General features: G+C 44.3%; 1 pseudogene; it reads left to right on the top strand.

Annotated features, from left to right (window-relative positions):
- The first annotated feature begins 22,724 nt into the window (after nucleotides 1–22,724).
- On the top strand, nucleotides 22,725–23,850 carry LOC117066429 (annotated as a pseudogene).
- Nucleotides 23,851–24,504: the final 654 nt, after the last annotated feature.

The following is a 24,504-nucleotide window of genomic DNA, read 5'->3' as shown; positions in this document are numbered from 1 at the left end:
AGCTCAGGCCACAGAATATGGTGAAGCCACCAACTTCCACATTGTAAGCCAGCAGGGGCCTGGTGACCCCGGTCACCAGGACACAGGGAGCATCTACGGGTCAGGCACTTGCAGAGGCCCCAGGGTATACCCCAGCACACTGGAGGCCGCTCCCCACACCCACAACCCCAGGCATGTATAGAGGATCCACATTCCTACACACAAACACCAGGTAATGCATGAGGGGAAGGGAGGCTACCTTGAGACTAAGCACTGCCTCACTATCTAAAACCATTCTCTCATCATGAGGGCGAACCAGAGATTGACTCGACTGGCTGTTTAGTCCATCACTTTGGCCCTTGAGTTGCTCATATTGATGGAACTGTTCAAAGTTACTAACTTTGGGTTTTCTGCCCACGTAACTGCCAGAAGCTAAGATGGGAACATCAGTGTCAGTCAAATAAAGCAACATGCGTTAACTTAGGGACCGCTACACAAGCTCACCAATACATCCTTCTGGGTGCCACTAGGATGCCACTTACTCTTCTACATAAGACAAAAGATTTTTAAAGTAGAATATGAATTACTGCTTTTTATGGAGAAGCCATTATTAAATTTTATAATTGCCCTGCTTTTTCCAAGTATGACATATAAACAGTTAAATCGATTCAAGATCATTAAATCATATGAAGTAATTTTATATGCATTATCTGCTGTGTTGAATATTACATAAATATTCTCCAACCCATAGGTAGTCTTACAAAGACAGAGGCATATTTTTTAAATTACTGAGTTTGATATCAGACACTATAAAGGCTGTTAAGAATGCTGAGATGGATTTGCTTAATATATGTCAAACTAGCCTGCCTTCACAGGAAGGACGTACAGCTGCTGCACTTGCACTGGACAATTTATTTTCATGTCCGTGGACAAGAAGTAAAGAAAAACAATGAATAACTTCCAAAACAGTGAAAACCTTGCAGCTGAGCTCTGGAATTCTTAGTAGAAACCATGAAAAGGGAATGAAAACACTTAGAGCAATTGCAGGTTAGAAACTGGGATTCACAGGAGGTTAACGGAGCACATTGTGTTAAGTGAAACGAGCCAGGCACAAAAAGACAACTATCACGTGATCTGACTTATGTGGAATGTAAAACAATTGAACTCACAGAAGCAGAGTGTAGAATGGAGGTTACCAGGGGCTGGGAGGCAGGGGTTTGGGGAGACAGTGAAAGCATTCAAAATTGTAGTTAGACAGGAGGAATAAGTTTAAGAGATACATTGCACAACATGGTGACTGCAGTTAATGTATTGTATTCTTGAAAACCAAGGAGTGTTCTCACAAAAAAAATAAGTATGCATATGTTCCTGAGTGCAATGTAATCATTCCACAATCTGCTTATTTCTAAACAGGTTTTACACAACATATATACAATTTTATTTGCCATTTAAAAAAACCAGTGAATTGTAAAAAGAATTAAGTACTGGAAAACTGGTCACAGTTTAGGACAACTATCTTTGTAAAATTAATGGTTCCTTTCTTAACCAACCTGTTGGTCTATATTAGGTAATGAAATGAGACTTGGTTTATACTCTAAATCTCAACACAAAATTGTAGTCGTCTTCTATGTATTAACTGATCTGAAAGTAACAGCAGAATCAGAGTGAAAACCATCTGAAAAGAAAGTTATCCCAAGTGAAATGTTTTATTGGCCTTTGATTTATCTCTTTTACTTAGAAATAAAATGAATACTTATTATTTTAATAGATCCAATTGCTTCAGGCTATAAACTTGATTACACAATTTCAATTCAATTTTTATAGCCTGAGAGACATGCTTTTGAAAATATTCTTGGTTGGATGCAATGACACACGCCTGTAATCCCAGCACTCTGGGAGGCCGAGGCAGGCGGATCACGAGGTCAGGAGATCGAGATCATCCTGGCTAACATGGTGAAACCCCGTATCTACTAAGAAAATACAAAAAATTAGCCAGGAGTGGTAGCGGGCACCTGTGGTCCCACCCAATGGGGAGGCTGAGGCAGGAGAAAGGCATGAACCCGGGAGGCAGAGCTTGCAGTGAGCCAAGATCGTGCCATTGCACTCCAGCCCAGGCGACAGAACGAGACTCCGTGTCAAAAAAAAAAAAAAGGTAAATATTCCTGGCTGGGTGTGGTGGCTCAGCACCTGTAATCCCGGCAACTCAGGAGGCTGAGGGATGAGAATCCCTTGAACCCAGGAAGTGGAGGTTGCAGTGAGCCGAGATCATGCCACTGCACTCCAGCCTAAGCAACAGAGGGAGACTTTACTTAAAAAAAAAAAAAAAAAAAGAAAACAAACCATTCTTGAATAAAAACAAACACCTTTAATTCTATGCTATTGTCCTTTATATATTAACTTGTAGAAAAAGAAAAAATTTGTACAATGAAATTTATTATTCTACTTTTCATTAATATGTTCCCCTTGGTATCATGCAGTTTGCTTCTTAATCAATCTCCATAATCAACGCAATTTTTTTTTTTTTTTGAGATGAGTCTCACTCATGTTGCCCAGGCTTCAGTGCAATGGCATATCTCAGCTCACTGCAAGCTCTGTCTCCTGAATTCAAGCTGCTCTCCTGTCTTAGTCTCCCCAGTAGCTAGGATTACAGGCATGCGTCACCACACCTGGCTAATTTTGTATTTTTAGTAGAGACAGGGTTTCTCCATGTTGGTCAGGCTGGTCTCGAACTCTTGACCTCAGGTGATCCGCCCGTCTTGGCTTCCCAAAGTGCTGAGATTACAGGTGTGAGCCACCGTGCCCAGCCGTATTAATTTATAGATGTTACATTTAAAGCATTTGTCTTTTAAGATACCCTTTTGTCAGTTTCACTTACTGATGGCAACTTTCTACTTTGAGTAACATGATTCATCTCTGCTGTCAGGGGTAGGGATTGCTGAGTGAGGAACGTGTCTGTGTGTGTCTGTGTTTGTTTTGTTTACTGACTGCATCTGTCCTACTGGCTGGGAGAAGAACACACACCGACATCTGTCCTGGCAGTGAAGGAGGGAGCAGCCCTCTGGGCACAGAGAGAAACCATCACTGCACCCAGACTGCACCTACTCTAGTAACAAGCAAGTCTGAGAGCTTGCACGCTAGTGAGATGATCAGTTCCTCACTCTGCTCACACTAAGGACAAGGCTGTGACTATCAGCTTGGGCAGAGAGTACACAGCTCAACAGCAGGTTTTTAAAAAGAGAGCAGAGTCTTCTTCCTTCCATGTTAAAAACAATCATAATATGGTTCAGCTGACCACCAAGGACTGGGTTACATCCCACCATTTTCTGAAACTCAATACTGTCTTTGAATTTTTTGAAATCTCATAGCCTTTTCTATCTAAATGTGTACTGTTACTCTCATGGCTGAAAGTTGCAGGGAGCAGTCTCTTTCTTTCATTTGTGTTTCCAATTCTTTCTGGTTTCCTATACTATGACACTGTTTTAAACAAAATTTAAAAATCTTTCAGTCAGGCTGCACTCTCTGTTACACATTGGTTTTTAGTGCACTAAAATTCACAGCATTTCCTGTTTGAAAAATAAGAAGTCACAATTTTATTAATCATCATCTGTTTGAAAGCCATGCTAGTTTTAATAGTTACTGTGCTTCTGAATGTATTTTAAGTGCCCATTCATGTGTCTTCTCTAACATTCCCAGGTTTGTGCTATTATACACAGGGGTAAAAGAAATGACCAGGAGAATCAATGTACGAATGGCTGAAAAAACAACAAAAATCCCAGCAGTCGTTTAGGACAAAATAGACCTGGCTGAGTCTCAAGTACCAAAGCAGGAATCATAAACATGCCACAGGGAGATTTGCTCTAAATGATATTTAAATATTTAAAAATGTACAATTTATATATGAGCAAAAAGAAAATAATTAACTATCTTTTTTTGAGACCGGGGTCACTTGTCGCCCAGGCTGGAGTGCAGTGATGCAATCATGGCTCACTACAGCCTTGAACTCCCAGGCTCAAGAGATCCTCCCACCTCAGCCTCCTGAATAGCTGGGACTGTCCGAATGCACACCTGGAAAGAAAGTGAAAACTTATTTATATTTCAATGTAATTATTTGTGAAGAAGGAAACATAATAAAGGCATTAAGAATGTAATGCCTAAATAGTAAAGTATGTTTTTATGGAAAATCACCAGTAGCCGGAAAAAATGTGTGCAGAATATTTAGGTCCTGTTTGCATGAGTAGCGGGGAGCACTGGACACATCTCACCTCAATCCATAGGCAAGGCAGGACCCAAGCCACAGCCTTAAATGTATTCATTTGCTAAAAGAAAGTGAACAGTTCTTTCTCTTCTTCCCATATACTTAAATCTAGTTTTATCATTACATAATTTCTGGCTGGGCACGGTGACTCCTGCCTGTAATCCCAGCATTTTGGGAGGCTGACGTGGGTGGACCTCAAGGTCAGGAGTTTGAGACCAGCCTGACCAACATGGTGAAACCCCCTTTCTATTAAAAATAGAAAAATTAGCCAGGCGTGGTGGCAGGTGCCTGTAATCCCAGCTACTCCAGAGGCTGAGGCAGGAGAATTGCTTGAACCCGAGAGGCAGAGGTTGCAGTGAGCCAAGATCATGCCATTGCACTCTAGCCTGAGTGACAGAGCACGACTCCAACTCAAAATAATAATAATAATAATAATACTGTTGGGAGGCCGAGACAGGCGGGTCACGAGGTCAGGAGATCGAAACCATCCTGGCTAACACGGTGAAATCCCGTCTCTACTAAAAAATACAAAAAAACTAGCCAGGCGAGGTGGCGGGCACCTGTAGTCCCAGCTACTCGGGAGGCTGAGGCAGGAGAATGGCGTAAACCCAGGAGGCGGAGCTTGCAGTGAGCTGAGATCCGGTCACTGCACTCCAGCCTGGGTGACAGAGTGAGACTCCATCTCAAAAAAAAAAAAAAAAAAATAATAATAATAATAATTTCCATATTTGAGCCCAGATTAATATATCATTTGTGAAATTGATGTCTGCTTTGATTTTGGCTTTCTTGAATTGTTAGAAAAATGCTAAATTTCTTACATTGTGCTTATGGCCAAGTGAGGGAGTCAGTGTGGAAGTATTTTTCGTAGAAGGTCCTGGTGGTCTCACAGGTAGCATTGAGGATGACATATGCACTCAGGCGAGAGCAGTTTCTACCTTGTCTCTCACTGGGAAATTATGAATATGACAAGGAGCTTCTTTCAGCATAGCCAATGCTTCCTGCATTTGCAATACAGGGTGTCGAATCCATGTCATGGGGGAAACACTCTTTCTTTTTCTTTCCTAAAATTGCCTCCAACATAAGGGATTTGACAGCATTGAATTGTCGAGTTCTGTCTGTGATGAAAGAGAATTCTCTCTCCTTGTATTCTGGTTAACCTATTAAGTGTTCCTACAAGAAGCAAATGTTGAAATGGTAAAATGGTGAGTGGTTTCCACCACCCCTCCACCACAGGGGGACAGGATCTTGCTCTGTTGCCCAAACTGGAGTGTGGTGGCATGATCATAGCTCACTGCAGCCTCAGCCTCATGAGTAGGTGGAACTACAGGCATGTGCCTCCACACCCAGCTAATTTTTCAAAAACTTTTTGTAGAGATGAGGTCTCACTATGTTGCTTAGGCTGGTCTCAAACTCCTGGCCTCAAGCAATCCTCTCACCCTGGCCTCTCAAGTGCTGGGATTATAGGCATGAGCCACTGTGCCAGGCCAGTAAGCAATTTTGGTAATAGGAGAAGGGGAATCAAAGGAAATTCAAGAGAAATGATAAAAATAAGCCATATAGCATTAGTGCTATCACAAAGGTTAAAGAAACTAACTTCAAACAATAGATGATTTAGACGGAAAACTGTTACAAATACATCAAATTCCACCCCACCCCACTGTCTATCCCTTTTTCCTCTATGATTACTTATGTTTTAAGTATCTATAATTGGTATAATCCACAAACAGACTTATTTTAAACCTCAAAGCTTTTCTTTTTTTCTTTTTCTTTTTGTTTTGAGACAGAGTTTCACTCTTTATTTATTTATTTTTTTTGAGACGGAGTCGCGCTCTGCCGCCCAGGCTGGAGTGCAGTGGCCATATCTCAGCTCACTGCAAGCTCCGCCTCCCGGGTTTAGGCCATTCTCCTGCCTCAGCCTCTGGAGTAGCTAGGACTACAGGCGCCCGCCACCTTGCCTGGCTAGTTTTTTGTATGTTTTTTAGTAGAGATGGGGTTTCACCGTGTTAGCCAGGATGGTCTCGATCTCCTGACCTCGTGATCCGCCCGCCTCGGCCTCCCAAAGTGCTGGGATTACAGGCTTGAGCCACCGCTCCCGGCCCAGAGTCTCACTCTTTCGCCCAGGCTGGAGTGCAGTGGCACGATCTCGGCTCACTGCAAGCTCTGCCTCCTAGGTTCATGCCATTCTCCTGCCTCAACCTCTCGAGTAGCTGGGACTACAGGCACCTGCCAACACACTCGGCTAATTTTTTTTTTTTTTTTTTTTGTATTTTTAGTAGAGACAGGGTTTCACCGTGTTAGCTAGGATGGTCTCAGTCTCCTGACGTCGTGATCCACCCGCCTCGGCCTCCCAAAGTGCTGGGATTACAGGTGTGAGCCACTGCACCCAGTCAAAGTTTTTCTTATTTCAACAGGAACTTTGTAACGCAAGTAGAAAAATTTATGCTATATACAGATTCAACATATAACAGTTATTCTTCAAAACCAAGTGACAATGCATGATTTCAACGCTCTGGAGCTTTTATTTTTATTTTTAATTAATTAATTATTATTATTATTTTGAGACAAGATTTGCTCTTGTTGCCCAGGCTGGAGGGCAATGGCACAGTCTCAGCTCACTGCAACCTCTGCCTTCCAGGTTCAAGCGATTCTCCTGCCTCAGCCTCCCAAGTAGCCAGGATTACAGGTGCCCACCACCACGCCCAGGTAATTTTTGTATTTTCCTAGAGACAGGGCCTTTTTAGCCAGGCCTGTCTTGAATTCCTTACCTCAAGTGATTTGCCTGCCTCGGCCTCCCAAAGTGCTGGGATTTTAGGCATGAGCCACTGACCGGGCTCTGTGCATATATAAATATGTATTCCTATTTAAGCCAAATCTTGATTTTTCCTTCAGGTTAATTTGCTGTAGCATTTGTTCTTTTGTACCTAGTGGGAACGGGTTCCCGCTGGCACGTCTCCAGTAGTCACTATGATAAATCAGACATTTCCCTGCCAGGTAAAGGAAAACCAATGAGAAGAGCTTGGTATTTTAAATGGTCAAATATCAATGATAATTTGACAATCTCATTGCTAAATATTGTTAAACAAAACAAAACACCTTGACTATAGGTTACGTCCCAGCAAGATCTATGGAAGAACAGTGCTGAACATGTATCTCTTCTCTTTAGAATTTATTATAAATTTTTGCTCTAAGTCTTACATTCTTGGAGTAACAATTTTAATGGGCCAAAACAGAAGTTTATAAAAATTATCATTGGCATATCCCCAGTTGTCACTATGATGAACTAGACACACATGGCTACCAAGTAAAGTAAAACCAATGAAGTACTAAACTGTGAATACAGGTTCTAAAACACATTTTGTTTTAATTTATTTAATCTAATTTGAATCTGTTAAGCATTTAGTTGGGTGCACCATTATTTACTTTTCCTGGAATAATGATCAATTATGGCTATTCCAAGACCAAATTTTAAATCCAATTCTAATTATTTCAAAGGTCAAGACCAAGTAGGTTATAAGAAACAATACTTTTCTAAGTTCCCCCATTTTCAGCTGTGTGTGGTGGTGCATGCCTATAGTCCCAGTTACTCAGGAGGCTGAGGCAAGAGGATTTCTTGAGCCCAGGAATTGGAGGTGGCAGTGAGCTGTGACTGCACCACTGTACTCCAGACTGGGTGACAGAGTGAGAACCCAACTCGTAAAAAACACGAACAATCAGCCGGGTGAAGTGGCTCATGCCTGTAATCCCAGCACTTTGGGAGGCAAAGGCAGGCGGATCAGGAGGGCAGGAGATTGAGACCATCCTGGCTAACACGGTGAAACCCCATCTCTACTAAAAATACAAAAAAAATTTAGTTGGGCATGGTGGCGGGCACCTGTAGTCCCAGCTACTCGGGAGGCTGAGGCAGGAGAATGGCGTGAACCCGGGAGGCAGAGCTTGCAGTCAGCCGAGACTTCACCACTGCACTCCAGCCTGGGTGACAGAAGGCGACTCCATCTCAAAAACAAAACACAACAAAACAAAAAAAAGCACCAACAATCAAGTCCCCACATTTTCATTCAATAAAGGAAAAAGTTGAAATTAAGCACATGAAAACTGAGTGAGTCTCTAAGTTATTATTAATGTGTTATTTATATTATTAAACGGCAAGACCTTAGGCAATACTGCATTACCATTCAGTTTTTATAAGCATTTAACTTCTGTTTTTAAAAAAATGTTGGCCTTACGCCTGTAATCCCAGCACTTTGGGAGGCCGAGGTGGGCGGATCACAAGTGGAGGAGTTCAAGACCATTCTGGCTAACACGATGGAACCCCCTCTCTACTAAAAATGGACCCCTCCTTTGGGCAAGGGCATTCCAAGGCTAACCTGAGGGACTGGTTCAGGCCATGAAGAGGGGCAGGGGCTGCCTCATTACACCCTCCTCCCTTTCAGAATTACCAATGGAACAAAACATTTTCAATTTCTTCTCTCTGAAGCCTGCTACCTGGAGGCTTCATCTGTATGATAAACTATGGTCTCCACAACCCCTTATCATCATAACCCAGACATTCCTTTCTACCGATTCCAAGTCGTCCAGTTAATAACTCTTTCAACCAATTGGCAATCAGAAAATTGTTCCATCTGCCCATAATCTGGAAGCTTCCCCTGCCCCGCTTCTTGCTGCCTTTCCAGACTGAACCAATGTGCATCTCACATGTATCTGACCGAGTCTCATGTCTCCCTAAAACATTTAAAATAGACTGTGTCCCAACAACCTTGGGCACATGCTCTCAGGATCTCCTGAGGGTTGTGTCACAGACCATTGGTCACTCATATTTGGCTCAGAATAAATCTCCTCAGATATTTTACAGAATTTGACTCTTTTTTTCATCCATAATAGCAGGGAAATCAAAATGCTCATGTGAACACTTACAAACATAGTAATGTATTTAGTGAGGTCATCTGAGGACCAGTGTTCACTGTTCATGAACCTGACCACAGAAAAGCAAGTGGTCGTGGGTGCAGACGTGAGATTACATTCTCTATGCAATTAAGCACGCCACTGCTCTTTCCAATGCAGCCACTGCATAAAACTTAAATGCAGTTACCATGCAAGGAATAGCAATCTGCCTTCACCATAAGCACCTGACTGAAAAGATTTATGATTTCAATTTATCAGAACTTTATTGCTAAAGTCCTAAGAGATTCCTATTGTGATTGTTAGGCATTTGTGATGTTATAAATTTAAAAACAAAAAAAATACTGATTCAAGAGCAAGAGGAAGGTATGATACAATGCACTCTTAAAGTTATTGTGTATATGTATGGGAAAGTGCTTGGCCAATGACTGTCACCACCTGTGCATCGACACTTACTGCACATCTTGTATTTGCCAGGCCTGTGTTTCGGATATGTGGACATAAGTATCATTCGTGCCCCCAGGAAATCTGCTGGATATTACAAATAATAATGACAACAATAATATCACCACGTAAGTAAATATTTGGGGAAACACTAGTATCTGTGGTTCCAACATGAAAAGGACTAGCATAGGAGCCAGAGACCTGGCAGGTGAGCTGGCTGGACCAACGACCTCCCCTCTGGACAGAGTAAAGCAATTTTTCTACAGCTCTTAAGATGTTCATATTTTTTGTTGTAATACTTCAATTACATGTGTATTTCTGATTTATTGACAAATAATTGCTCATCTAGTTTACCTTTCTCATGCCCTTTATCTGTGTAGAACTTAGTAAGTTTTCATTCCTAACAATCACAAAGCCACCACTCACTCCAAGAAATACAGGTTGAAGCATCTGAAACTATCACTTTTGCAAGTCAACAAGTCAGCAATTTAATATGACCCAAACTAATAGCTTTGCACCAAAAAATATGAATGACTTAGCAGCCATTTCAACTCTATTTAGGTATCAGAACACTCATTTCAAATAGAAAGGTTAGCATTGTTAAGTTTTTATCCTGTCTAAAAATTTTAATAAAGTGACCAGCCTTATATTTGGCAAGACAGGAAGAAACATACAATGAACATCCTAAAAGTTAAAAAACTAGCCGGGCGAGGTGGCGGGCGCCTGTAGTCCCAACTACTCGGGAGGCTGAGGCAGGAGAATGGCATGAACCCGGGAGGCGGAGCTTGCAGTGAGCTGAGATCCGGCCACTGCACTCCAGCCTGGGCGACAGAGCGAGACTCCGTCTCAAAAAAAAAAAAAAAAAAAAAAAGAAATTGCTTTATTGAATCAGGTTGCTACCAAAATCAGACAAAATGAAATGGCATGGGGCCGGGCGCGGTGGCTCAAGCCTGTAATCCCAGCACTTTGGGAGGCCGAGACGGGCGGATCACGAGGTCAGGCGATCAAGACCATCCTGGCTAACACAGTGAAACCCCGTCTCTACTAAAAAATACAAAAAACTAGCCGGGCGAGGTGGCGGGCGCCTGTAGTCCCAGCTACTCGGGAGGCTGAGGCAGGAGAATGGTGTAAACCCGGGAGGCAGAGCTTGCAGTGAACTGAGATCCAGCCACTGCACTCCAGCCTGGGCGACAGAGCAAGACTTCGTCTCAAAAAAAAAAAAAAAAAAATGAAATGGTATGGCTTTATTTGGGAAAGCCCCTGTGATTTCCCCTAAGGAAAGCTCATAGATTATTGCCAACATAGTACTATCTAGCTGTGTTGTGGAACCAGTGGCCAACAAGGTAGAAGGAATCACCAGATTATAGCGTACTCGCTGGGCTTGGTGGCTCACGCCTGTAATCCCAGCTCTCAGGGAGGCAGAGGCGGGAGGATAGCTTGAGCCCAGGAGTTCGAGACCTGCCTGGGTAATACAGCGAGACCCTGTTCTCCACAAAAAGGAAAAAAAAAAAAAAAAAAAAAGATTATAGGGTAGTGAACCTGGATATTTGTTTTATTATAAATGTGAGGATAATACACCGAATTAATTTATGTTGTTAAATATCAACCTGTCTATAACATCACATATCAATGTTTTAATTCCTATGATTGCTGTTTTGAACAAACATCCTAGAGTAAAAATGTAAGTGTATTAGTTATTCCTTGTGGATTTTTGAATCTTAAAGAAATTACACTTTTTAATGTAGGAAAAACTAAACGTTATTTCTGTTTTTAACATTGACAATGCATACAGAATTGTGAAAATACATAAATAAAATCATGATGCATGTTGTATGCATTAAGGCAGATACAATAATAGAGTGTTTTGCATTTTATTGTTTGAAATGCACCTTGCTGAATGTGTAGGCATTTATTTTTTATTTTTTCTTTTTGAGATGGAGTATTGCTCTGTTGCCCAGGCTGGAGTGCAGTGGTGTGATCTCAGGTCACTGCAACCTCCACTTCCCAGGTTCAAGCAATTCTCCTGCCTCAGCTTTCTGAGTAGCTGGGACCACAGGCGCATGCCACCATGCCTGGCTAATTTTTTGTATTTTAGTAGAGATAGGGTTTTGCTATGTTAGCCAGGCTTGTCTCGATCTCCTGACCTCATGATCTGCCCACCTCAGCCTCCCAAAGTGCTAGGATTACAGGCATGAGATGTGTAGGCATTTCTAACAATTCTTATTTGAAAATTTATTATTAGTACAGGTCATCCCCAACTTTACCCACACTTTATGCAGGGTATTACTAACTGCATGGTCACCAGACTGGTTCAAAGCTGCCTACTTTATAGTTACATCTCAGTTTTTTCTTGCTTCTCTGTTTTCCAAAATTTGTAAACATAGTATCTATAGGCATGGTAATTTTTTCCCAGGCAGTTTTAAACATTAAGAGTTTTCAACTCCATCTTTTACAGTTCCTAATGCTCTAGAAATTCCTATTACTGTTGTGTTCCAGTGGATTTTTTTGAGGTAAAACAGAGCTTTGACTTTGGGTTGTTGGGAAAGCTGGGGGGAAAAATACTGGGTCAAGCTTCACATTTAATAATTGGGGAAAAGGGACGGGAAATAACATCATCCTCATCATCTAGAATTATGTACTTTGGCAGCTTTTAGTCTCCGAGCGTCTTTGTTCGATGTGCTCGGAACTTTGGCAAACCCAAACAGCAGCAATGAGGATGCGGCATGATACGTCTCCACGTCTGTAGGGCTGTTTCCATCTTCCTGTTTCCATCCTGTTTCCTGTTTTCACCTCCCCACCCTGTTTCCATCTTCAGAATTATCTTAGTTACATGTGCTTCACTATCCCTCTACACAGGGGTAGGGGGCTTGATGGGCTGCACAGATGGTAGAGGTCAGGAATGGGTCTGGAAAGTTCCTAGAGAGGCTGATCTCTGTTGAAAGATGAATAGGCATTTGTCAAGTGGACAAAAGAACTGCATTCCAGCCAATGGGAAGAGCTCAGACAGGAGCAGCTGGAGGGAGCATGTAAGTAATTCTGGTTTGAGGCTGGGGGGTGACGGTTGGTTGGTTGGTTGGTTGAGGATTTGTTCTAAGGGAGCTAGAAGTGGAGAAGCAGGTGGGAACCATCGTGGAAGGTTTTGTCAATCACATTCAGGAGTTTGAATCTTAACCTGTCAGCAGAGGGAATGTCAGCAGCGTTTTAAGCAAGGAACTAGTCAACCTTACTCTTTAGGAAAATGCTTTAGATATCATGATCTCTTATGGGAACAGCTACAATTGTTTTTCTTAACTCTCATCTCCCCTCCCTCCATACACCATTTCCAATGTGAAAAACAAGATGATGTGTCTTCCCTAATTAAAAAAATAAAACAAAATAAAAACCCTAGCATAGCTCCCATAGCAGATATTCCAAACTCCAATTCCAACTCCAAGGAAAATTGTTCTTGGAGATGTTAATAGTTGTTGTGGGGGAATGGGAGAGAGGGGAAATCATTTCCTTGCAAAAAACACTTTGATTAACCTTTATACAAGATTAAACACATTTCCTTTCCATTGCAGGACTTCTCAGAGTCTTCAATTTTCTTCTTTCTTCTTTTTTTTTTTTTTTTTTAGATGCAGTCCTGCTCTGTAGCCCAGGATGGAATGCAGTGGCGTGATCTCAGTTTACTGCAACCTCCGCCTTCTGGTTGCCGGTTCAAGCAATTCTCCTGCCTTCGGAGAATACAGGCATGCACCCCCATGCTCAACTAGATTTTTTTGTATTTTTAGTAAAGATGGGATTTCAGTATGTTGGCCAGGGTGGTCTTGAACTCCTGACCTCGCAATCTGCCCGCCTCGGCCTCCCAAAGTGCTGGGATTATAGGCGTGAGCCACAGCACCCATCCAAGGCTTCAATTTTCTAAAATCAATTAGGACTCTTTAAGAAGGGGATTCAGGATTCAAATTCCTTAACTTATTAAACAAGTGAGCTCTTTGTTCTTGGAGCATTGATTAGCATCTTCATGGACTAGTCTTCTGTGAGATGCTGAACTCCAAACTCAGCTAAAAGTCCAAAGTCCAAACTCAGCTAGGTGAAGATGGTCATGATTAATCTAGTCTCAACTTTTATCCCTTCCTGATTTCCCCTCTCTCCCATTCCCCCATAACAACTATTAACATCTCCAGGAACAATTTTCTTTGGACTTTGGAATTGGAGTTTGGAATATCTACTATGGGGAGTTATGTTATGGTTTTTATTTTGTTTTATTTTTTAATTAGGGAAGACACATCATCTTGTTTTCACATTGGAAATGGTGTCTGGAGGGAGGGGAGATGAGAGTTAAGAAAAATAATTGTAGCTGTTCACATAAGAGATCGTGATATCGAAGCAATCTCCCTAAAGGGTGGGCACATACACCCTTCTTAGTGCCCTTACCTTCCTTTTATGCTTGAGGAATTCTTGGTCATCCTTTAAGCCATAGCCCAATAGCAAATCTGCTGTGAAAATATGGCCCCAGAGGGGTAGCCTCATCTGCACCCAATACCACCTCGGTGAAGTTTGCAGAGATACAGGTTTATCTGAATCAAGGCTACTGTCCATGAAACCCCTCTGTGTGCTATTTGGAAATTGTGTGGATGAATAATTCTATAATCTGTAATCTTTCTTTAAAAAGAAAGAAAGGTTCTCCATGATGGGCTAAGAGACTCTCGCCTCTAGAGACTGTGCACTGTCCTGTATTTAAAGGGACATCAGTCATTCTCAGCCTCTCTGCTCTAGATTACATGAAGAACAGAAGCATCATGTCAAGCCACTGGATACCATGACTGACTGGGGACAAAGGGAGTGCCAGAAAGAAGTTTTGAAGTGCATGTTTGAGAATGAGTGGGGGTATCCTGGATCTCGGACAAAGGGTGTTTGAATGAAGGAAATTGATCCTAGAATGGAGAGACTGGAAATCAGAAAGAACATAGCGAATGAATCCTCTGAAGAACAGCTTCACAAGGAAGCCCCTTGTTCACATAAGTGGGTACAGATACTTTCCTTTTTTTTGAGACAGAGTCTCGCTCTGTCACCCAGGCTGTAGTGCCGTGGTGCAATCTCGGCTCACTGCAAGTTCCACTTCCCAGGTTCACGCCATTCTCCTGCTTCAGCCTCCTGAGTAGCTGGGACTACAGGTGCCCACCACAATGCCTGGCTAATATTTTGTATTTTTAGTAGAACCGGGGTTTCACCGTGTTAGGATGGTCTCGATCTCCTGACCTCGTGATCCACCTGCCTCAGCCTCCCAAAGTGCTGTGACTACAGGCGTGAGCCACTGCGACTGGCCAATACTTTCCTTTTCAAAGTAGGAACAGGAGGAGGACAGGAAAAAGAAAGCCATGGCTTTGCTCAGGGAAGGGATGTTCTAGAGATTGCTTCTGTGTGCTTAGGAGAGGAGAAAACAGGAATTGAAAGGGAGAAGAAGTAAAAAATGCATTAAAAGCTCTGTACTTTGCCCTTTGGACCCTGCTTTGCTTTCGTCAGATAGGACCTGGGGCTGACTGCTGCCTTCCAACTTTGGGATGGAGAACGGGCAGAGGGGAAGGTGTGCCAGTGCAGCGAAGGAAAGAAGAAGGAGAAGAGAGGCAGGGAAAACAAGAGGAGGAAATGGAAGGGAGCAAAGGGATTGTCAGCTCTTATGCAGAAGTAAAGCAGGGGCGCACTGTGGTGGCTTGTGCCTGTAATCCCAGCACTTTGGGAGGCGGAGTTGGGTGGATCACGTAAGGCCCGGAGTTCCAGACCAGCCTGACCAACATGGTGAAATCCTGACTCTACTAAAAATACAAAAATTAGCTGGGCGAGGTGGTGAATGCTTGTAATCCCAGCTAGTTGGGAGACTGAGGTGGGAGGATTGCTTGAGGGTAGGAGTTTGAGACCAGTCTGGCCAAAAGACTCCAGCTCTACTAAAAATATAAAAATTAGGTGGTCATGGTGGCATGTGCCTGTAATACCAGCTACATGGGAGGGTGAGGCAGGAGGATCAATTGAACCGGGGGGGTGAAGGTTGTAGTGAGCTGATATCACACCACTGCATACCTGCCTAGGAGATGGAGTGAGACTGTGGCTCAAAAAAAAGAAAGAAAAAAAAAAAAGAGCAAAGTAAAGCAGGGATTCAGAGTTTGACCCAGGGAGGAAGAGGAAGAGAACCAGTCCCATGTCTGCCCTCCTCCTGGTTTTCACCACAGCCATCAGCAGGTTTGTAGGTCTTTGTTGAGCAACCAGCAAAGGAGTAGAATGTGGTTGAGGGAAATCTGGTGAAACTCAAGATGAGGAGCAGCCTGGAGGCCATTTCCCAGGGCGAAGCTTCCTGTTGCTGCAGATGAAGTGTGGGGAGCACAGGGCACTTTGGCTCAGCATTCCCTGGAAGGAGCCATTTCCTTTCTTCGCTGGGGTTAGCACCATCCCTGCACTCACTCCAAATGAGGCAACCTGCTGCCTTTTGGTGTGCCATTTTGTCCCCAAAATTCTTACAGTACACCTGGGAGTTCTTTAATGCCTACTTACAAGAAGTCCCAGCTTTCATGGCGAAAAATGATGTCCAGATTCTTTTTTTTTTTTTTTTGATGGCATTGGAGGCGCTAAAAAGATAATACATTCCAAAGTTCTAACAGGAAATAAAACAGCCAGAAACAAAGGAGTCTAGCTCTCTGTATGAATTCTCAGCTGAAAGGATCTCCTTGACTGACTGTAGTTTTAGTGAAAGACGTAGATGATGATGATGATGATTATTATTATTACTATTATTATTTTTTGAGACGGAGTCTGGCTCTGTCGCCCAGGCTGGAGTGCAGTGGCACGATCTCGGCTAACTGTAAGCTCCACCTCCTGGGTTCACACCATTCTCTTGACTCAGTCTCCCGGGTAGCTTGGACTACAGGCACCTACCACACTTGGCTGATCTGTTGTATTTTTAGTAGAGACAGGGTTTCACTGTGTTAGTCAGGATGGTGTCAATCTCCTGACCTCGTGATCTGCTCGCCTCAGCCTCCCAAAGAGATTATGATTTTAATTGTGCTTTTGCACAATAAAAATGCAGCTGTGTTATTGACCCACAGAGCTGCTTCTTAGAAAGACTGGCAAAATGCTGTGTGGAAATGCCAGTCTTGGATCAGAAATCTCCATGAGATCTTTTTATGTTTTATTTTTCTCTTTATTTTATTTTATTTCATTTTATTTTATTTTTGAGGCAGAGTTTTGCTCTTTTTACCCAGGCTGGAGTGCAATGGTGCCATTTTGGTTCACTGCAGCCTCTGCCTCCTGGGTTCAAGCAATTCTCCAGCCTCAGTCTTTCAGAGTAGCTGTGATTACAGGCACCTGCCACCATACCTGGCTAATTTTTGCATTTTTAGTAGAGACGGGGTTTCACCATGTGGCCAAGCTGGTCTCAAACTCCTGATCTCAGGTGATCCATTTGCCTCAGCATCCCAAAGTTGCTAAGATTACAGGCCTGAGCCTAATCCCATTGATGGGGTCTCTGCTTCATGTCGTAATCGACTCCCAAGGCCCCACCTCCAAAGACCATCACATAGGGAATTCGATCTTAACACACTAATTTGAGGAGGACAATAAGATTTGGTCTATAACATCCAGTCACCCTGAGCCATCTGCACTCATAGGAAATCTATAACCTTCTATAAGTATTTGCTGGTCCCCTCTGGGTTTAGGGAAATCTTTAATTTCAGACTTTGATTCAGCTAGGCCCAGGCTTAAATTCTACATTTGCATGCATAACTTGCTCATGGGACAGAGGGAACTTTAGCGGCAACTGACCATTTGGAGTCTTAGGAGAATTGGTGAGAGAAGGCTTCGGATATGGATGAGAAGCGGAGGGAAGAGAGGATGGACGAAGGTGCAGAAAGAGAGAGAGCAGAATGGGAAAGAGGAAGAGGACATGTGGATATACAGGTCAAGTGGAAGGCAAGGAAGGTAATTTTCCTAGAATTCTAAACTCAGACCACATATCACATCAGAATCACCTGAGGGAGACTTTTTTCAATGTATATTCCTGGGTTCTGGAATTTTTTTTTTTTTTTTTTTTGAGATGAAGTCTCGCTCTGTTGCTCAGGCTGGAGTGCAGTGGCCCCATCTTGGCTCACTGCGAGCTCTGCCTCCTGGGTTCACGCCGTTCTCCTGCCTTAGCCTCCCCAGGAGCTGGGACTACAGGCACCTCCCACCGCGCCCAGCTAATTTTTAATTTTTTTATTTTTTAGTAAAAACAGTGTTTCACCGGGTTAGCCAGGATGGTCTCAATCTCCTGACCTCGTGATCCGCCCGCCTCGGCCTCCAAAGTGCTGGGATTACAGGCGTGAGCCACCATGCCCGGCAGAAATTTTGATTTCATAAATCTGGAGTTGTGCCAATTTATCTGTATTTATCGTTAGAATTTTGGATAATTCTGATGCAATTAGACAACACAGCAGAGCTTGACAACCACTGCTTTGGGATGTACATCTGGAAGACATTCGATTGTATAAAATAATCACAAAACAAAGTGATGGGGAATTGCTTATATAAAAAGTGCTTGGATATAATTCAACTCTTCCTGTATATGTGGTTTGACCACATATTTTGTTTCTGCAATACTAAGATTGAAAATGTGGCCGGGCGCGGTGGCTCAAGCCTGTAATCCCAGCACTTTGGGAGGCCGAGACGGGCGGATCACGAGGTCAGGAGATCGAGACCATCCTGGCTAACATGGTGAAACCCCGTCTCTACTAAAAATACAAAAACTAGCCGGGCGAGGTGGGGGGCGCCTGTAGTCCCAGCTACTCGGGAGGCTGAGGCAGGAGAATGGCGTAAACCTGGGAGACGGAGCTTGCAGTGAGCTGAGATCCGGCCACTGCACTCCAGTCCGGGCGACAGAGCGAGACTCCGCCTCAAAAAAAAAAAAAAAAAGAGTTTTTTAAAAACAAACAAGTATAAAAAAGGAGTTGAAAAGAAAAGGAAACTGAGAATTGTTTGGTAAGAGAAGGGAAAGGAAGCAAAATATTTTGGTACATTATTCTATGGTGTCTGAATTATAAGTCCAAATGCTATTTATAGAAAAGCCAATAATACAAGTTTTCTTGTTTGTTTGTTTGTTTCCTTTTTTGAGATGGAAGTCTTGCTCTATTGTGCAGGCTGGAGTGCAGTGGGCCATCTCCACTCACTGCAAGCTCTGCCTCCCGGGTTCACGCCATTCTCCTGCCTCAGTCTTCTGAGTAGCTGGGACTATAGGTGCCAGCCACCACGCCCAGTTAATTTTTGTATTTTAGTAGAGATGGAGTTTCACCATATTGGCCAGGCTGGTCTTGAACTCCTGACCTCAAGAAATGCACCTGCCTTGGCCTCCCAAAGTGCTGGGAATACAGACACGAATCACTGCACCCAGCCTGAGAACTATTATATATTCTTATTTCAGGGACCCTCAAAATTATAGGCTAGCCATATTCTATATGAATTTAAGCTTTTATCATTGCCCTTTTTTTCAATCCAGTCTCCACACAGCAACCACAGTATGCAATTTTTATAATTCCAAGCCGTATCATAATACTCGTTTTAAAGTCACTGTGCAAGTTGGGCACGGTGGCTCACGCCTGTAATCCCAACACTTTGGAGGGCCCAGGTGCGGGGATCACTAGGTGAGGAGATCAAGACCATCCTGGCTAACACGGTGAAACCCCGCCTCTACTGAAAATACAAAAAAAAAAAAAATTAGCCGGTTGTGGTGGCGGGTGCCTGTAGTCCCAGCTACTCAGGAGGCTGAGCCAGGAGAATCGCATGAACCCAGGAGGCTTGCAGTGAGCCGAGATGGCACCACTGCACTCTAGCCTGGGAGACAGAAGGAGACTCCGTCTAAAAAAAAAAAAAAAAAAAACTCACTGACCAAATACTTCTTTTCTCCCTGATTGGAATTTAAGCTTAACGAAGCTGGGCAACTTTATATATTTTTCCACTGAAGTATCTCCATGAGCTGGAGATCACTTAGTGGAAGGTAAATGATCAGTAAATATTTTCGAATAAGAGAATCAATTATTAATGGTTTTCTTTCTTTGAGTATACACTTAGACTTTTAAAAATCAAGAAAATAGATTGGTCAAGAGAATTCCGTTTTTTTTTTTTTTCTTATCCATAGATTATATTAGTTGTGTTAGTATAAATTTCAGTGTGGGAAGCTGTAAGCATTTCCTAAATTTTAAAATGAAAGGCATGGGATTTAAATATCTGCTCCTTTTATTCAAGGAATAAAAAAAAAAAGACAAGCTTATCTTTTAAAATATATTTATATATGTAAACAACAATCTGAATTTATTTTTTCTCTCTTTATCCCTGAATACTTTTTCAAGTTATTAACGTCCTCAGTTTTAAAAATCCACTTTTTTTTTTCCCCCAAGATGGAGGCTCGCTCTTTTGACCAGGCTGGAATAGAGTGGCACCATCTCAGCTTACTGCAACCTCCACCTCCTGGGTTCAAGTGATTCTCTTGCCTCAGCCTCCCCAGTAGCTGGTATTACAGGCATGTGCCACTACTCTGGGCTGATTTTTGCATTTTTAGGAGAGACGGCATTTCATTATGTTGGCCAGGCTGGTCTCGAGCTCCTGGCCTCAGGTGATCCACTTGCCTCGGCCTCCCAAAGTGCTGAGAGTACAGGCATGAGCCACCGTGCCCGGCCTAAAAAATCCTTTTCAATGAAAACATTTAAAAATACATATGCAACTTCATTAAGAATATCTTTGTGTTCCACTGAATAGCTTGCCAAGTAATACATTGGCAGTACAATTTCCTCATAAGTCTTCAATTTGTTTGATTAGATTTATAGATTTCCTGTTCTCAACTCATAATTTCATTTTAGTATAATACCTCCTACTTGACCTTTGTGGGGTTTTCATACCATATATTTATTATTGAAATTGGTTTTTGATATTCGAATCAGAAGTTTATCATATTGTTGGTTAGACTGGTCGGTAGAATCCGATTTTGTTTTGGTTCTGTAGTTTATTCATTACACAGTGGCTTTGTTACTGTAAAGCTTGAAACATTTTCTTTCTTTGGTTTCCTTCTTTCCCTTTTTCCCTCCCTCTCTCCTTCCCTCGCTTCCTTCCTTCCCTCTCTCCCTTCCTTCCTCTTTCTTTTGACAGGTTTTGCTCTGTCACTCAAGCTGAAGTGCAGTGGTGTTAACAAGGCTCACTTGAAAATTTTTTTAACAGAAATTTATCTATCTTACATTAAGCAACTTTCTTTTCAATGTAACCAATATTTCTTTTAAGAGAAAAATTAAATATTTACCATCTGTTAGCCTCAACACTTTACCTTCTGCAGCCTCAACTTTTCTGGCTCCAGCAAACCTTCCTTGTGAGCCACTCAAGTAGCTGGGAATACAGGTGGTGCCACCATGCCCGGATAATTTCTGTAATTTTTTGTAGAGATGGGGTTTCACCACGTTGCCCAGGCTGGTCTAGAACACCTGGGCTCAGGTGATCCTCTCATCTCCGCCTTCCAAAGTGCTGGGATTATAGGGATGAGCCACCATGCCCAGCCAAAAGGTTGAAACATTTTCTAAATTTGAAAACAAAGTGTATGGCATTTAAATACCTGTTCCTTAAAATTTGGAAGACATATTAACATCATATAAACCCAGGGCCTGTAATTTTAGATTAGTACGTCTAGATATTTTCAATTTCTTCTAAAGTTAAAAAAAAAATTTGTATTCAGAGAATTCTTGATCACAGAAGGTAATATTTAATTTTTCACTTAAAAGAAATGTGGTTACTTTGAAAAGGAATTTGGTTACTGTAAGTTAGAAAGAAATATGAAGTGACCTAGGGACTGATTGTACACACGGTGCTTTTCACTGAGGAAACCATCTCATAATTTCTGTTGTATATTTTTACTACAATGAAAAATTATTGGTTTGAGTTTAGATGTGTTCATTAATTATAGGTTAATGTTACTGTCTGTCGCCAGGTTTTAGAAATTGTTTCCATTTTACATTTGTTTTGTTTCTCACTTTTATTGTTCTTCTAGGAATTTATTTTAGGCAAACAAGCATTTCATTATAGAAATTTTGACAAGTCTCAGGTGTTATTATTTATTTTGAGACAGAGTTTTGCTCTTGTCCCCCAGGCTAGAGTGCAATGGCGTGATCTCGGCTCATTGCAGCCTCCACCTCCCAGGTTCAAACCATTCTCCTCAGCCCCTCACAGCCGCCTCAGCCCCTCAGCCCCTTAGCCCCTCAGCCCCTCAGCCGCCTCAGCCCTTCAGCCCCGTCAGCCGCCTTAGCCCCCTCAGCCCCTCAGCCCCTCAGCCGCCTCAGCCCCTCAGCCGCCTCAGCCCTCTCAGCCCCCTCAGCCCCTCAGCCGCCTCAGCCCCCTCAGCCCCTCAGCTGCCTCAGCCCCCTCAGCCCCTCAGCCGCCTCAGCCCCCTCAGCCGCCTCATCCCCGCAGTCGCCTCAGCCCCTCAGCCCCTCAGCCCCCTCAGCCCCTCAGCTGCCTCAGCCCCCTCAGCCCCCTCAGCAGTCTCAGTCGCCTCAGCCCCTCAGCCGCCTCAGCCCTTCAGCCCCTCAGCCGCCTCAGCCCCTCAGCCCCTCAGCCCCCTCAGCCCCCTCAGCCCCCTCAGCCCCTCAGCCCCCTCAGCCCCCTCAGCCCCTCAGCCCCTCAGCCCCTCAGCGCCTCAGCCCTTCACCCCTCAGCCGTTTCAGCCCCCTCAGCCACCTCAGCCCCCTCAGCCCCCTCAGCCCCTCAGCCCCTCAGCCCCTCAGCCGCCTCAGCCGCCTCAGCCCTTCACCCCTCAGCCGTTTCAGCCCCCTCCCCCCTCAGCCCCCTCAGCCCCTCAGCCGCCTCAGCCCCCTCAGCACTCTCAGTCCCCTCAGTCCCTCAGTCGCCTTAGCCCCCTCAGCCCCCTCAGCCCCATCAGCCCCTCAGCCGCCTCAGCCTTCAGCCCCTCAGCCCCTCAGCCGCCTCAGACCCTCAGCCCCTTCAGCCACCACAGCCCCCTGCCGCCTCAGCCCCTCAGCCGCCTCAGCCCCCTCAGCAGTCTCAGTCGTCTCAGCCCTCAGTCGCCTCAGCCCCTCAGCTGCCTCAGCCCCTCAGCCGCCTCAGCCGCCTCATCCCCGCAGTCGCCTCAGCCCCTCAACCGCCTCACCCACCTCAGCCTCTCAGCCGCCCACGCCGCCGCTCGCTCACCCGCCCCGCTGCTTTAGGGGTCGTCGCTGCCTAGCGGGCTCCAGCGCAGCCTCCTGCCGGTCATCCCAACGGCGGCGCCTGCCACTGGCTCCTGGCTGCCCGCTACTACCCGCGTGCCGTGGGCAGGGCCAGTTCGGGGGAGCGGATCCCGATGGCAGGCAGTGACCAAAAGCCTCTGAAAGCAGCAGCCGGGCGCTGACCGACCGGGAGGCCCCAATCTGTCCCAGCCAAGGCCTCCCGGCGCCATCACCCAGGAGCAGTCCCGGGCAGGGACACCGCTTGCTCCACGCTATAGTAGGCTTCTGCAAGGCGGTGATCCGTGCCCAAAGCTACCAAAGGGCAGCTTGTGCCCGAGAGTGGGGGAAATGCACCCTTCCCGGGGATCTGAAAACTCCAGGTCCTCCTGCCAGGAGCCCACGGCCTCAGATGGGGACCAGGATGCGCCTGCCCTGGGGAAGTGCCCCTGCACCTGAGCCAGAAATTGTCCCCAACAAACCCCACACCCGCAGGGCTGACGTTTGGGCTCCAGGGTGTGGTGTCATATGAAATGGGCACCAAGTGCTTTCCATGCAAAAGACACGAAGTCTGGAGTTTATGAAATTATTGACGGAAAGCCGCGAGGTGCCAGAGATCATGGCCCAGAGCTGGCAGAACTGATCAGATCAATGCTGAGTAAAAGGCCTGAAGAAGACCATCTGGAGGAGCATCCTGAGGGCCTTCCCCAAAGCACCAGATCACCTTCCTTTCCGAGGCCACAAAGGCCAGAACCTCCAGCAATAGCATGAAACGTGAGGACTTGGTGACACCCAAGCCTGCTGCCACTGTGGTTTCCAGCAAGGCAGAATCAAGGCATGAAATAATCCACCCCAACCACGCTCCTCTGAGGCTGAACAAGACATGATAATGGTGGAAGGCAAGTGTTTGTTCCAGGAGAGACCCAGGGTGGTTGGTGCCTTGAAGTCACCTGCCAGTTCGAAGGCCCAGGGGACTTGTGCAATACCAAGGACGGGCCAGGGTCAGTAGGGTGAATATTGACATCTTCCCTGCAGAAGGGAGGGATGCAGTGAGCCAGGGTGGAGGTTGCAGTGGGCTGAGACCGCGCCATTGCACTCCAGCCTGAGCCACAAGAGCGAGACTCCATATCAAAAAAAAAAAAAAAAAAAAGAGAGAGAGAGAAAAAGGGGAAGAAAGCAAATTTATTGTCCGGTGGTTCGAAATAACAAAAGCTGATTGCCAAATACAGTATGTGAAATAACTCCTGCTTAAATTGTTAAGAAAGAAATTATATAGGGCAAACACAATAAAATTAGTCTTGTGTAACATTTTGTGAGTACCTGAAAATTCTTCTATTTAATAAAGGAAAAGGAGTTTTGACTCATCTTGGCCAGCATTTAAAACACAAGCATAGCAGACACGGTCCTGCAGCCTCTTCCCAGTGAGAGTCTTCAGTGGCATTTACCACAGTTGTCAGCTGATGCTGTGTCTCTCCTGGGCCTGGGTAACCTCAGGGACCTCACTGGCAGCTTCTCCTCTCCTCACGCTTCCAGAAAAGTAACAACCAACCAGAGAAATAGACATCATTTTAAATAATCTTTTCAAATTGTAGAAATTTTTATTGGTACTGCTCACATCTCTAAGTTTTTGAGCATTTTTTTCCATGGAGATTAGATGATAAACATTGCATTTATGCTTCTACGTGTGTTCATGACCCAATTGGCCTCTTTGATACTTGAGTAGTAACACTATTC

The sequence above is a fragment of the Trachypithecus francoisi genome, unplaced genomic scaffold (assembly GCF_009764315.1).
Source record: "Trachypithecus francoisi isolate TF-2019V2 unplaced genomic scaffold, Tfra_2.0 Lachesis_group20, whole genome shotgun sequence".
Lineage (NCBI taxonomy): Eukaryota > Metazoa > Chordata > Mammalia > Primates > Cercopithecidae > Trachypithecus > Trachypithecus francoisi.
Note: the sequence above shows the minus strand (reverse complement) of the source record. Positions and strands in the feature narration are given on the sequence as shown.